The 14,953-nt window shown below is 47.6% G+C and overlaps 1 protein-coding gene across 6 annotated transcripts in view; it reads left to right on the forward strand.

The window, feature by feature from the left end:
• NUP153 (nucleoporin 153) overlaps positions 1 to 14,953 on the forward strand; it is a 630,217-nt gene that overhangs the window by 239,277 nt on the left and 375,987 nt on the right. The gene's annotated exons all lie outside the window — the stretch shown is intronic.

The following is a 14,953-nucleotide window of genomic DNA, read 5'->3' on the forward strand; positions in this document are numbered from 1 at the left end:
TACCTGTGGATTCCTCACGGTCCCACCCGCCTCCCCGTTGCCTTTATGGTCTTGCCAAGTAATCATTGAGTGCGCTCCTCTTGATCTTTGAGGGTGCAATAGATGTATATATATAATATATTTATATATATATGGGTATATGTGTATATATCTTTATGTATATACTTGGTGTGTCTATATATTTTTAAAAGAAAGAGTTTTATATATATATATATATATACAGGGAGTGCAGAATTATTAGGCAAATGAGTATTTTGACCACATCATCCTCTTTATGCATGTTGTCTTACTCCAAGCTGTATAGGCTCGAAAGCCTACTACCAATTAAGCATATTAGGTGATGTGCATCTCTGTAATGAGAAGGGGTGTGGTCTAATGACATCAACACCCTATATCAGGTGTGCATAATTATTAGGCAACTTCCTTTCCTTTGGCAAAATGGGTCAAAAGAAGGACTTGACAGGCTCAGAAAAGTCATAAATAGTGAGATATCTTGCAGAGGGATGCAGCACTCTTAAAATTGCAAAGCTTCTGAAGCGTGATCATCGAACAATCAAGCGTTTCATTCAAAATAGTCAACAGGGTCGCAAGAAGCGTGTGGAAAAACCAAGGCGCAAAATAACTGCCCATGAACTGAGAAAAGTCAAGCGTGCAGCTGCCACGATGCCACTTGCCACCAGTTTGGCCATATTTCAGAGCTGCAACATCACTGGAGTGCCCAAAAGCACAAGGTGTGCAATACTCGGAGACATGGCCAAGGTAAGAAAGGCTGAAAGACGACCACCACTGAACAAGACACACAAGCTGAAACGTCAAGACTGGGCCAAGAAATATCTCAAGACTGATTTTTCTAAGGTTTTATGGACTGATGAAATGAGAGTGAGTCTTGATGGGCCAGATGGATGGGCCCGTGGCTGGATTGGTAAAGGGCAGAGAGCTCCAGTCCGACTCAGACGCCAGCAAGGTGGAGGTGGAGTACTGGTTTGGGCTGGTATCATCAAAGATGAGCTTGTGGGGCCTTTTCGGGTTGAGGATGGAGTCAAGCTCAACTCCCAGTCCTACTGCCAGTTCCTGGAAGACACCTTCTTCAAGCAGTGGTACAGGAAGAAGTCTGCATCCTTCAAGAAAAACATGATTTTCATGCAGGACAATGCTCCATCACACGCGTCCAAGTACTCCACAGCGTGGCTGGCAAGAAAGGGTATAAAAGAAGGAAATCTAATGACATGGCCTCCTTGTTCACCTGATCTGAACCCCATTGAGAACCTGTGGTCCATCATCAAATGTGAGATTTACAAGGAGGGAAAACAGTACACCTCTCTGAACAGTGTCTGGGAGGCTGTGGTTGCTGCTGCACGCAATGTTGATGGTGAACAGATCAAAACACTGACAGAATCCATGGATGGCAGGCTTTTGAGTGTCCTTGCAAAGAAAGGTGGCTATATTGGTCACTGATTTGTTTTTGTTTTGTTTTTGAATGTCAGAAATGTATATTTGTGAATGTTGAGATGTTATATTGGTTTCACTGGTAATAATAAATAATTGAAATGGGTATATATTTTTTTTTTGTTAAGTTGCCTAATAATTATGCACAGTAATAGTCACCTGCACACACAGATATCCCCCTAACATAGCTAAAACTAAAAACAAACTAAAAACTACTTCCAAAAATATTCAGCTTTGATATTAATGAGTTTTTTGGGTTCATTGAGAACATGGTTGTTGTTCAATAATAAAATGAATCCTCAAAAATACAACTTGCCTAATAATTCTGCACTCCCTGTATATATATATGTACATAAAAAAGATTTACAGTTATTCATACAATGTGGTGTATTTTTACAATATAATGGATGTTGCTTTGTTCTTTCATTGCATTGCCTGGTTTTTCTCATGCACGTAAAAAATGATTGGTACTGACGTCCGCACGTCGTCGAGGACCTCTTATTGCCTGTATGACGTCAGACGGCGTCGCGTGCGAGACAGTGACGTCCTCGTCGACGTGCAGAGACTAGTAAGAAGATTTCCGTCGAATGCTGGCGCCATGGGAGTATTCATGAGGTGAGGAATCCACAGGTAGCTAACGTATCCACCAGAAAAGTCGTTACCGAAGGTAAGTAACTCGTTCTTCTTGTCCCTTACACAGCTCCTCCCTTGAGGGTCCCCCTGGGCCTAAGAGCTCAACCTGATAAGGTTCAAGCTCCAAAGGCTCAGTTCCCTCATAGGGCAGAACTTCTTCCTGAGAAGAGAGGTTCTCTTTTTCTGACTGTGTTGCAGTTGGTTTCCCAACTGACTTTCCTTTTCTCTTGGTAGGCTGGGCCATTTTTCCAGACTCCAGCTCTACTTTTTCACCCTGTGCCTTGCATTGTGCTCTTGTTTTTACACACACCAGTTCAGGGATACCCAGCATGGCTGCATGGGTTTTTAGCTCTACCTCAGCCCATGCTGAGGACTCCAGGTCATTTCCAAGCAGACAGTCTACTGGGATGTTTGAGGAGACCACCACCTGTTTCAGGCCATTGACCCCTCCCCATTCTAAAGTTACCATTGCCATGGGATGTGCTTTAGTTTGATTGTCAGCATTGGTGACTGTATAAGTTTTTCCAGTCAGGTATTGGCCAGGGGAAACCAGTTTCTCTGTCACCATGGTGACACTGGCACCTGTATCCCTCAGGCCCTCTACACTTGTCCCATTAATAAAGAGCTGCTGCCTGTATTTTTGCATGTTAGGGGGCCAGGCAGCTAGTGTGGCTAAATCCACCCCACCCTCAGAGACTAGAGTAGCTTCAGTGTGGACCCTGATTTGCTCTGGGCACACTGTTGATCCCACTTGGAGACTAGCCATTCCAGTGTTACCTGGATTGGAGTTTGGAGTGGAACTTTTCTTGGGACAGGCCTTGTCTCCAGTTTGGTGTCCAGACTGACTACAGTTTCGACACCAGGCCTTTTTGGGATCAAAGTTTTTACCCTTGTACCCAGGATTGGTTTGTGAAGAGGCTCTGGGCCCACCCTCCTGTGCAGGTTTTTGGGGGCCTGTAGAAGACTCTTTACTATTTTTATTTTTGGCTGTCTCACCACCTTTCCCCTGGGGAGGTTTTGTGACCCCTTTCTTTTGGTCACCCCCTGTGGACGTTTTGGACACCCTTGTCTTGACCCAATGGTCCGCCTTCTTTCCCAATTCTTGGGGAGAAATTGGTCCTAGGTCTACCAGATGCTGATGCAGTTTATCATTGAAACAATTACTTAACAGGTGTTCTTTCACAAATAAATTGTACAGCCCATCATAATTACTTACACCACTGCCTTGAATCCAACCATCTAGTGTTTTTACTGAGTAGTCTACAAAGTCAACCCAGGTCTGGCTCGAGGATTTTTGAGCCCCCCTGAATCTAATCCTATACTCCTCAGTGGAGAATCCAAAGCCCTCAATCAGGGTACCCTTCATGAGGTCATAAGATTCTGCATCTTTTCCAGAGAGTGTGAGGAGTCTATCCCTACACTTTCCTGTGAACATTTCCCAAAGGAGAGCACCCCAGTGAGATCTGTTCACTTTTCTGGTTACACAAGCCCTCTCAAAAGCTGTGAACCATTTGGTGATGTCATCACCATCTTCATATTTAGTTACAATCCCTTTAGGGATTTTCAACATGTCAGGAGAATCTCTGACCCTATTTATGTTGCTGCCACCATTGATGGGTCCTAGGCCCATCTCTTGTCTTTCCCTCTCTATGGCTAGGATCTGTCTTTCCAAAGCCAATCTTTTGGCCATCCTGGCTAACTGGATGTCCTCTTCACTGGGGTTATCCTCAGTGATTTCAGAGTTGCTGGTCCCTCCTGTGAGGGAGCCAGTATCTCTGACTAGTATTTTTGGAGTCAGGGCTTGAGAGGCCCTGTCCTCCCTAGATAGGACTGGTAGGGGGGAATCTTCCTCCAGTTCACTATCCTCTTCCTCTGAGTTGCCACCCTCAGAGGGGTTGGCCTTTTCAAACTCTGCCAAAAGCTCCTGGAGCTGTATTTTGGTAGGTTTGGGGCCTATGGTTATTTTCTTTAGTTTACAGAGTGACCTTAGCTCTCTCATCTGTAGATGGAGTTAAGGTGTGGTGTCGAGTTCCACCACAGCCACATCTGTGCTAGACATTTTGCTTCTAAAAGTTGGAATACTTTTTACGAATCTAAAACTGGTTCTAGAATCTAATTCAAACTTTTACAAACTTTTAAACTCTAAAAGAAATGCTAAACAGGATCTAACACAAGGCCCTAGCAGGTCTTTTAAGAATTTAGAAAACTTTTCAAATTGCAAAAATCAATTTCTAATGACAATTTTGGAATTTGTCGTGTGATCAGGTATTGGCTGAGTAGTCCAGCAAATGCAAAGTCTTGTACCCCACCGCTGATCCACCAATGTAGGAAGTTGGCTCTGTATGTGCTATTTCAAAGTAAGGAATAGCATGCACAGAGTCCAAGGGTTCCCCTTAGAGGTAAAATAGTGGTAAAAAGAGATAATACTAATGCTCTATTTTGTGGTAGTGTGGTCGAGCAGTAGGCTTATCCAAGGAGTAGTGTTAAGCATTTGTTGTACATACACATAGACAATAAATGAGGTACACACACTCAGAGACAAATCCAGCCAATAGGTTTTGTTATAGGAAAATATCTTTTCTTAGTTTATTTTAAGAACCACAGGTTCAAATTTAACATGTAATATCTTGTTTGAAAGGTATTGCAGGTAAGTACATTAGGAACTTTGAATCATTTCAATTGCATGTATACTTTTCAAGTTATTCACAAATAGCAATTTCAAAAGTGGACACTTAGTGCAATTTTCACAGTTCCTGGGGGAGGTAAGTTTTTGTTAGTTTTACCAGGTAAGTAAGACACTTACAGGGTTCAGTTCTTGGTCCAAGGTAGCCCACCGTTGGGGGTTCAGAGCAACCCCAAAGTCACCACACCAGCAGCTCAGGGCCGGTCAGGTGCAGAGTTCAAAGTGGTGCCCAAAACGCATAGGCTAGAATGGAGAGAAGGGGGTGCCCCGGTTCCGGTCTGCTTGCAGGTAAGTACCCGCGTCTTCGGAGGGCAGACCAGGGGGGTTTTGTAGGGCACCGGGGGGGACACAAGCCCACATAGAAATTTCCCCCTCAGCAGCGCGGGGGCGGCCGGGTGCAGTGTAGAAACAAGCGTCGGGTTCGCAATGTTAGTCAATGAAGGCAAGGGGGGGCTTCCTCGGGGAAACCTCCACTTGGGCAAGGGAGAGGGACTCCTGGGGGTCACTTCTGCAGTGAAAGTCCGGTCCTTCAGGTCCTGGGGGCTGCGGGTGCAGGGTCTTTTCCAGGCGTCGGGACTTAGGTTTCAGAGAGTCGCGGTCAGGGGAAGCCTCGGGATTCCCTCTGCAGGCGGCGCTGTGGGGGCTCAGGGGGGACAGGTTTTGGTACTCACAGTCGTAGAGTAGTCCGGGGGTCCTCCCTGAGGTGTTGGTTCTCCACCAGCCGAGTCGGGGTCGCCGGGTGCAGTGTTGCAAGTCTCACGCTTCTTGCAGGGAGATTGCAGGGTTCTTTAAAGCTGCTCCTTTGGATAAAGTTGCAGTCTTTTTGGAGCAGGTCCGCTGTCCTCGGGAGTTTCTTGTCGTCGAAGCAGGGCAGTCCTCAGAGGATTCAGAGGTCGCTGGTCCCTTTGGAAGGCGTCGCTGGAGCAGAGTTCTTTGGAAGGCAGGAGACAGGCCGGTGAGTTTCTGGAGCCAAGGCAGTTGTTGTCTTCTGGTCTTCCTCTGCAGGGGTTTTCAGCTAGGCAGTCCTTCTTCTTGTTGTTGCAGGAATCTAATTTTCTAGGGTTCAGGGCAGCCCTTAAATACTAAATTTAAGGGCGTGTTTAGGTCTGGGGGGTTAGTAGCCAATGGCTACTAGCCCTGAGGGTGGGTACACCCTCTTTGTGCCTCCTCCCAAGGGGAGGGGGTCACAATCCTAACCCTATTGGGGGAATCCTCCATCTGCAAGATGGAGGATTTCTAAAAGTTAGAGTCACCTCAGCTCAGGACACCTTAGGGGCTGTCCTGAATGGCCAGTGACTCCTCCTTGTTGTTCTCATTATTTTCTCCGGCCTTGCCGCCAAAAGTGGGGGCCGGGGCCGGAGTTGGCGGGCAACTCCACTAGCTGGAGTGTCCTGCGGTGCTGTGACAAAGGGGTGAGCCTTTGAGGCTCACCGCCAGGTGTTACAGCTCCTGCCTGGGGGAGGTGTTAGCATCTCCACCCAGTGCAGGCTTTGTTACTGGCCTCAGAGTGACAAAGGCACTCTCCCCATGGGGCCAGCAACATGTCTCTAGTGTGGCAGGCTGCTGGAACTAGTCAGCCTACACAGATAGTCGGTTAAGTTTCAGGGGGCACCTCTAAGGTGCCCTCTGGGGTGTATTGTGCAATAAAATGTACACTGGCATCAGTGTGCATTTATTGTGCTGAGAAGTTTGATACCAAACTTCCCAGTTTTCAGTGTAGCCATTATGGTGCTGTGGAGTTCGTGTTTGACAGACTCCCAGACCATATACTCTTATGGCTACCCTGCACTTAGAATGTCTAAGGTTTTGTTTAGACACTGTAGGGGTACCATGCTCATGCACTGGTACCCTCACCTATGGTATAGTGCACCCTGCCTTAGGGCTGTAAGGCCTGCTAGAGGGGTGTCTTACCTATACTGCATAGGCAGTGAGAGGCTGGCATGGCACCCTGAGGGGAGTGCCATGTCGACTTACTCGTTTTGTCCTCACTAGCACACACAAGCTGGCAAGCAGTGTGTCTGTGCTGAGTGAGAGGTCTCCAGGGTGGCATAAGACATGCTGCAGCCCTTAGAGACCTTCCTTGGCATCAGGGCCCTTGGTACTAGAAGTACCAGTTACAAGGGACTTATCTGGATGCCAGGGTCTGCCAATTGTGGATACAAAAGTACAGGTTAGGGAAAGAACACTGGTGCTGGGGCCTGGTTAGCAGGCCTCAGCACACTTTCAATTGTAAACATAGCATCAGCAAAGGCAAAAAGTCAGGGGGCAACCATGCCAAGGAGGCATTTCCTTACAGTAAGTGAGTGTGTTCTCCTCATGTATTGCCTGTGTGTACAACAAATGCTTAACACTACCCTGATAAGCCTACTGCTCGACCACACTACCACAAAATAGAGCATTAGAATGATCTCTTTTTGCCACTATCTTACCTCTAAGGGGAACCCTTGGACTCTGTGCACACTATCTTACTTTGAAATAGTATATACAGAGCCAACTTCCTACAGGTGCATATGTGGAGGTGCTGCAGTGCTCTTGGATATGACTGCTGGAGGTATTGGTGATTGAAGCCATGGGAGGGTCCCCTGCTAGACACTGCTATGGGGAAGACTGATAAGTCCCAACCTAAGTTGCAGTTCCACTTCTGTAAAACTCTGAAGGCCAGGGAGGGGGGAGCGGCTGCTCCAGAGCCTGTGGCAGAAGATCTGGAGGCAGAAGAAGACATAGCCCTTAAGCACATCCTCACAGCCATGAAACAGTCTCACAAAAATTGACAGGAAGATAGACGTGTTGTCCTTCAAGATGGATTGAATGTTGGAGAGGCTAAACCAACATGCTGAGCTGCTAGACATGGTGGATGAGCAGGTTGTGACAGCCACCTGTATAACAAGATTGAGAAGCTTATGCAGGCGCTGCAAGCAAAATAGGATTTGGAACCTGTTCCCGCAATAATAACCTGAGAATAGAGGACATAGCTTTCTCTGAGATTTTTGTTGTGCAGCGTGCCCAACACTCACTTAACCCGCACCCTGGAGCTAGCGTTCACCCCATAATAGTATGGGTGTTAAACTACAGAGATTCAGATGCTGCTCTAGGCAAGGCAAAGGCCTCTGATATGAGGGATCAGAGATCGCTATTGATACACAGAGATTTCACGCGGCAAGGGCAGGAGGCCAGACATCTCTCTACTGGCAAAGAGAAAACTGGGAGAGCTCCACATTGAGAACAGTATGCTATACCCAGCGAGACTACAGATCCAGGCAGATCAGAGTACTTTGTTCTTCAGTGACCCTAAACTGTTGCAGCAGTTCCTGAAGAAGAGGGACTCAAAGGTGGGCTGTCACTGTTCGACTGAGGTGGGTGAAGGGGGTGGAGGTAGACGCCACGTCTGATGTGGAGGAATATAACGCATGGTTTCCTTGACTTTCATTGTGACTTGAGTGGGCCACGCAGAGGGGCCCTGCCTTGAGATCAAAGCCTTCACTGTACCTTTTAAGAATGCCTCCTTGACTAGCACCTCCTCTCAGTGGGGGGACACTTATTTATGAGATGGTGAGACCCTGTGGACATGGCACGCTCAGTACTATGGTAAGACTGTTCTGATAGTAGTACAGCTATTTAACACATGATAGTGTTGAGTTCCACTATTCTAGAGACAGTAGCTTTGACTTTTGTATCAAAGTTTTCTGTGTGTTTTTAGTTAACATTTGTGTTTTTGGCAAACACTATAAATGATGAACGGCCCCCAGGGTGCCACGACTGATGTGGAGGAATATAACTTCTGTTTTCCTTGATTCTCATTGTTTAAGGGGGCCAATAGGCCGTCTGCCTTAAGATTACTGCCGTCACTGTATTTAAGGGGGCCAATAGGCGGTCTGCCGTAAGAGTACTGCCGTCACTGTACCCTTCAAGAATGCCTCCTTGACTGGCCCTTCCCCTTAGTTAGGGACGCTTAGTTACAAGATTGTGTTCTTTCGGTGAGCCCATATGGACATGGCACACTCAGTACTGTAAGACTGTTCCGATAATACAGTAGTTCCCATTTGTGGTTTGGGTAAAAACTATAAATGATGCACTGCCCCCAGGGCTTATTGCAAGAGTGGGGTATAAAGGCTATAAGGGTGTGGTCGGTTGGAAAGTCATAATGCTGTGCAAGTTGTGGGTCCTCACAGCGTGGGATGTGGGTGGACTTTGTTTCAGTTTGGTGTGCATGGGTGACGGATGCGAATTTCATGGAAGCTCTTGCTAGCTGTGATACAACCTGTGCTTACTGAGGCAGATGGCAAATAACATTCACCGCATAGCGGCTGGCTGCTCAGGCCTATCGCTGCTTCATCACATGGAATGGCAGGGGTCTGATTGACAGCAGCAAAATACGGAAGGTGCTGGCCTATCTCAGGTGGCACAAAATAGATGTTGCAGCACTCCTACAAACTGGGGACTGGTGTATTAACGCAGTGCAGGATCCAAGGCCTGTTATTTGGCTGGCTTTACCACACACACTTAGGGAGTTCTGATTTGGGTGCGCAGGGTTTCGGGAGTCTGTTTGCAGGAAGTCCTTATAGTCCCGGAGATAGGTTTATGGTCGCATAATCTTTCAAGGATGACCTGGTGGTCTTTCTGGTTGAAGTATACTAGCCCAACTACGAAGACCCACAATTCGATCATTCTCACTGTGCGGCTGTCACAAGGGGTTAATTTGCTACAGAACTGGGAGTAGGGATTTCAGTTAAGTGATCTGTCCAGAACGTCACCGCTTTTGTGGCCCACTGAGAAGGCCTGCAGCCAGGCTTTTATAGAGCTATATAGTAGCACAGGATTGCCTAGAAGTTATTTGTTGACAGAGATCCTTGACAGCACCTGGCTATGCCCACTACTCATATTCATACACACAGACGTCTGGCTGCTTGAGGGAACTGGTGACCTGGGTGCAGCGCTGTGAACCATTGCTGCAGACATATTCAGAGCACTTCCTGGTGCTGTTAGAGATGGACTTTAGCACTCACTGCCTGTCTGCATTTTCTTGGTGTCCCACCCCCGTTCCCCCAGTCATTACTAGACACTGCATTCTGTGAGGAACTAGCACTGGACAGCATAGCATTCTGCTGAGTTAATGTGGGTTCGGTTGAGAAATTTGCAGCAGTCTGGGAGCCATTTAAAGTTTATACTAGATGTGTCATGTTGAAACATGCTGGGGTCCTTGGGTCACTATGCAATAGTTTAGTTAGACTTAAGATGGAGATCTCTGCTCTGGAGAAGCAGCATCATGACCTGGCAGATGGTTGCATTCTGGGCGACCTCAGGGCGAAGCTGGTTGACTTGCATGAAACCACCCAGAGGGAGGTGCAAAACTTACAAAAATATGCAGTAGCGCAAACATACAGGGGAGGCTAACGCCCAGGTGCACTCTAGCGGTACGTTAGTGCTCCAACCAAGACAAAGATGTGGTCTTGGAAGTGCAGAACGAGTGGTGCCACCCTCAGCGTACCACAGAGCAAGTGTCTGATCATTTTCATAGATTCTATGCTAGTTTATACAGGCTATGGCTTACACATGATGATGCAGCTGCCACAGACTATCTTGTGCAAATTGCCACGCCCTGGCTCACAATGGAGCATAGGGACCATCTAATGGCACAACGATGCCCCAGAGAGGTATGCGCAGCACTCAAGGGCATGCCATCCAGGAAGGCACCTGACACTGACAGCATTTCAGTTGCTTTCTACAAAACGTAACAGGACCTACTTATTCCGCATCTCGTTACATTGTACGAGGAAAAGGCCGTCACTGGATACATGCCCCCTGGATGCTTGAGGCCCTTATAGTAAAACTACTGAAGCAGGGCAAACTGCCTGATCAATGCTAGTTATATAGGCCATTGTTGTTACTGCTTATTAGCACAAAAATTTATGTGAAGACCATAACCAACTGATTGGCCTCAATGCTCCCACAGGTAGTGGCCCCGGAACAGGCTGGCTTTGTTCCAGGGCACAGTTTAACGTTCAACCGCCGAACCTTCTGTGGCGTAATATAATGCGTAGACCATACAGTACGGGCAGCCGTTGTATTTTTCAACGCTGAAAAGTGGGTTCTACTCAATCGATTGGGGATTTGTTTGCAATCCTGAGACGTATAGGGGTGGGAGACGACATCCTGTGCTTCATGAAGGTACTCTACTCACAACTAGCAGCCCGAATATGGGTCAGTGGTTTTGTTACGTCCCTGATTGATATCACTAGGGGCACCAGACAGCGTTGCCCTTAACACCCTTGCAATATACGTCTTCTTGGTGGCTGACCTCTGGTTTGCGCCCTTTTGGAGTACCTGAAATTATAGCTTGGAATGCCAGTCATTCCAGGTTTATAATTTATCTCTGCTTATGCAGATGATACATTACTATACGTAGGCAACCCAGAACACAATCTCACGCCTTTGTTGCACGAGATGCTGCAGTTTTGGGGGCCACTCCGGATTATGTGTAATGTAAAGAAATGGCTCCCTGTTGCAGTTACCCCCCACTTTTTGCCTGATACTGATGCTGACTTGACTGAAAAGTGTGCTGGGACCCTGCTAACCAGGCCCCAGCACCAGTGTTCTTTCACCTAAAATGTACCATTGTTTCCACAATTGGCACAACCCTGGCACCTAGGTAAGTCCCTTGTAACTGGTACCCCTGGTACCAAGGGCCCTGATGCCAGGGAAGGTCTCTAAGGGCTGCAGCATGTCTTATGCCACCCTAGGGACCCCTCACTCAGCACACACACTGCTTGCCAGCTTGTGTGTGCTGATGGGGAGAAAATGACTAAGTCGACATGGCACTCCCCTCAGGGTGCCATGCCAACCTCCCACTGCCTGTGGCATAGGTAAGTCACCCCTCTAGTAGGCCTTACAGCCCTAAGGCAGGGTGCACTATACCACAGGTGAGGGCATATGTGCATGAGCACTATGCCCCTACAGTGTCTAAGCAAAACCTTAGACATTGTAAGAGCAGGGTAGCCATAAGAGTATATGGGCTGGGAGTCTGTCAAAAACGAACTCCACAGCTCCATAATGGCTACACTGAATACTGGGAAGTTTAGTATCAAACTTCTCAGAATAATAAACCCACACTGATGCCAGTGTTGGATTTATTAAAAAATGCACACAGAGAGCATCTTAGAGATGCCCCCTGTATTTTACCCAATTGTTCAGTGTAGGCTGACTGGTTCCAGCAGCCTGCCACAACCAAGACATGTTGCTGGCCCCATGGGGAGAGTGCCTTTGTCACTCTGAGGCCAGTAACAAAGCCTGCACTGGGTGGAGATGCTAACACCTCCCCCAGGCAGGAGATGTAACACCTGGCGGTGAGCCTCAAAGGCTCACCCCTTTGTCACAGCACAGCAGGGCACTCCAGCTTAGTGGAGTTGCCCGCCCCCTCCGGCCACGGCCCCCACTTTTGGCGGCAAGGCTGGAGGAAACAAAGAAAACAACAAGGAGGAGTCACTGACCAGTCAGGACAGCCCCTAAGGTGTCCTGAGCTGAAGTGACTCTAACTTTTAGAAATCCTCCATCTTACAGATGGAGGATTCCCCCAATAGGATTAGGGATGTGACCCCCTCCCCTTGGGAGGAGGCACAAAGAGGGTGTACTCACCCTCAGGGCTAGTAGCCATTGGCTACTAACCCCCCCCAGACCTAAACACGCCCTTAAATTTAGTATTTAAGGGCTCTCCCTGAACCTAGAAATTAGATTCCTGCAACAACAAGAAGGAGGACTGCCTAGCTGAAAAACCCCTGCAGAGGAAGACCAGAAGACAACAACTGCCTTGGCTCCAGAAACTCACCGGCCTGTCTCCTGCCTTCCAAAGAACTCTGCTCCAGCGACGCCTTCCAAAGGGACCAGCGACCTCTGAATCCTCTGAGGACTGCCCTGCTTCTTCGACGACAAGGAACTCCCGAGGACAGCGGACCTGCTCCAAAAAGACTGCAATTTTATCCAAAGGAGCAGCTTTAAAGAACCCTGCAATCTCCCCGCAAGAAGCGTGAGACTTGCAACACTGCACCCGGCGACCCCGACTCGGCTGGTGGAGAACCAACACCTCAGGGAGGACCCCCGGACTACTCTACGACTGTGAGTACCAAAACCTGTCCCCCCTGAGCCCCCACAGCGCCGCCTGCAGAGGGAATCCCGAGGCTTCCCCTGACCGCGACTCTCTGAAACCTAAGTCCCGACGCCTGGAAAAGACCCTGCACCCGCAGCCCCCAGGACCTGAGGGACCGGACTTTCACTGCAGAAGTGACCCCCAGGAGTCCCTCTCCCTTGCCCAAGTGGAGGTTTCCCCGAGGAAGCCCCCCCTTGCCTGCCTGCAGCGCTGAAGAGATCCCTTGATCTCTCATTGACTTCCATTGCGAACCCGACGCTTGTTCTAACACTGCACCCGGCCGCCCCCGCGCCGCTGAGGGTGAAATTTCTGTGTGGGCTTGTGTCCCCCCCCCCGGTGCCCTACAAAACCCCCCTGGTCTGCCCTCCGAAGACGCGGGTACTTACCTGCTGGCAGACTGGAACCGGGCCACCCCCTTCTCTCCATTGGAGCCTATGCGTTTTGGGCACCACTTTGAACTCTGCTCCTGACCGGCCCTGAGCTGCTGGTGTGGTAACTTTGGGGTTGCTCTGAACCCCCAACGGTGGGCTACCTTGGACCAAGAACTGAACCCTGTAAGTGTCTTACTTACCTGGTAAAACTAACAAAAACTTACCTCCCCCAGGAACTGTGAAAATTGCACAAAGTGTCCACTTTTAAAGTAGCTTTTTGTCAATAACTTGAAAAGTATACATGCAATTGAAATGATTCAAAGTTCCTAATGTACTTACCTGCAATACCTTTCAAACAAGATATTACATGTTAAATTTGAACCTGTGGTTCTTAAAATAAACTAAGAAAAGATATTTTTCTATACAAAACCTATTGGCTGGATTTGTCTCTGAGTGTGTGTACCTCATTTATTGTCTGTGTATGTACAACAAATGCTTAACACTACTCCTTGGATAAGCCTACTGCTCGACCACACTACCACAAAATAGAGCATTAGTATTATCTCTTTTTACCACTATTCTACCTCTAAGGGGAACCCTTCGACTCTGTGCATGCTATTCCTTACTTTGAAATAGCACATACAGAGCCAACTTCCTACATGTAAATTGCTACAAACCTATTACATACCCACTCACTCCAGCTTGACGGAATACCTATGTAGTACCTGCTGCAGTGGTCTGTGGACTCAGTGGACTACTGGGGATACAAGAGCATACCTACCCTGCCTTGGTTATGCTCGATAATTACGATTAAGCGACGCAGAAAATCTTGGCGGCCATAGACTGCTGAATACAATTGCTGCTGTCTTATATTGGTAGAATAGTGATTATGAAGACGGTAGTATTGCCTAGATTCTTGTTTTTGTTCAAAACCTCCCAATGCTGCTGCGGTCCCGAGTGCTGTTCACTCTTCGGACTCTTATGATCCGATAAGCTTAGGCCAGAAAGCAGTCACAGGTGAGGTGGGAAACATTGGCTTTACCTTATGAAATTGGAAGTCTCAATTCCCCAGACTTAGAAGCATATTATAACGCAGAGCAGAGTATTTTTGCCAATTACCTGGCCCATGGTCCTGAAGCCTTACTGCATCTTTGTCTTCAGTGTGATCCAGCAGAGCCACTTCTCTTCCAGGGGATCCTCATCAATAGTCATAAACATTGAATATTCCCGCCCTCGTGCGGGGACCCCGGAGCATATATATATAAAATACATACATATTATCATGTGTAAAACAGCAATGCAGGCTATAATCATAAATAGGCTAAAATGCTTTATTTCTATGCAAGTTTTTTTTTTTTTATATTATAAAATCACAATAGATCATAAATATCTACCTAAGCCCCAAAAACTGGACTTAGGGAAGTAAACAGCAGTAAATAGCAGAGAAAAATAGAAAAAAACACATTGAAAAACAATGAAGCATTCTTAGCCAATAGGCTGCATGCAGGTTAACACAGGAGAACCATAAAAACTTTGGCACCGTGCCTTTAAGACCCTGAGCACCTCCAGTATCCCACCATGCCTCAGGGGTGAAGGGAAGGTGACAGTTGGTTCACAGTTAGGTCAGTTCTTTTTTCCGGCTTCTTCTGAGAGGATCCTGGAGCATTGAGCTCTCAGTTTTTC

The sequence above is a fragment of the Pleurodeles waltl genome, chromosome 2_1 (assembly GCF_031143425.1).
Source record: "Pleurodeles waltl isolate 20211129_DDA chromosome 2_1, aPleWal1.hap1.20221129, whole genome shotgun sequence".
Taxonomy (NCBI): domain Eukaryota; kingdom Metazoa; phylum Chordata; class Amphibia; order Caudata; family Salamandridae; genus Pleurodeles; species Pleurodeles waltl.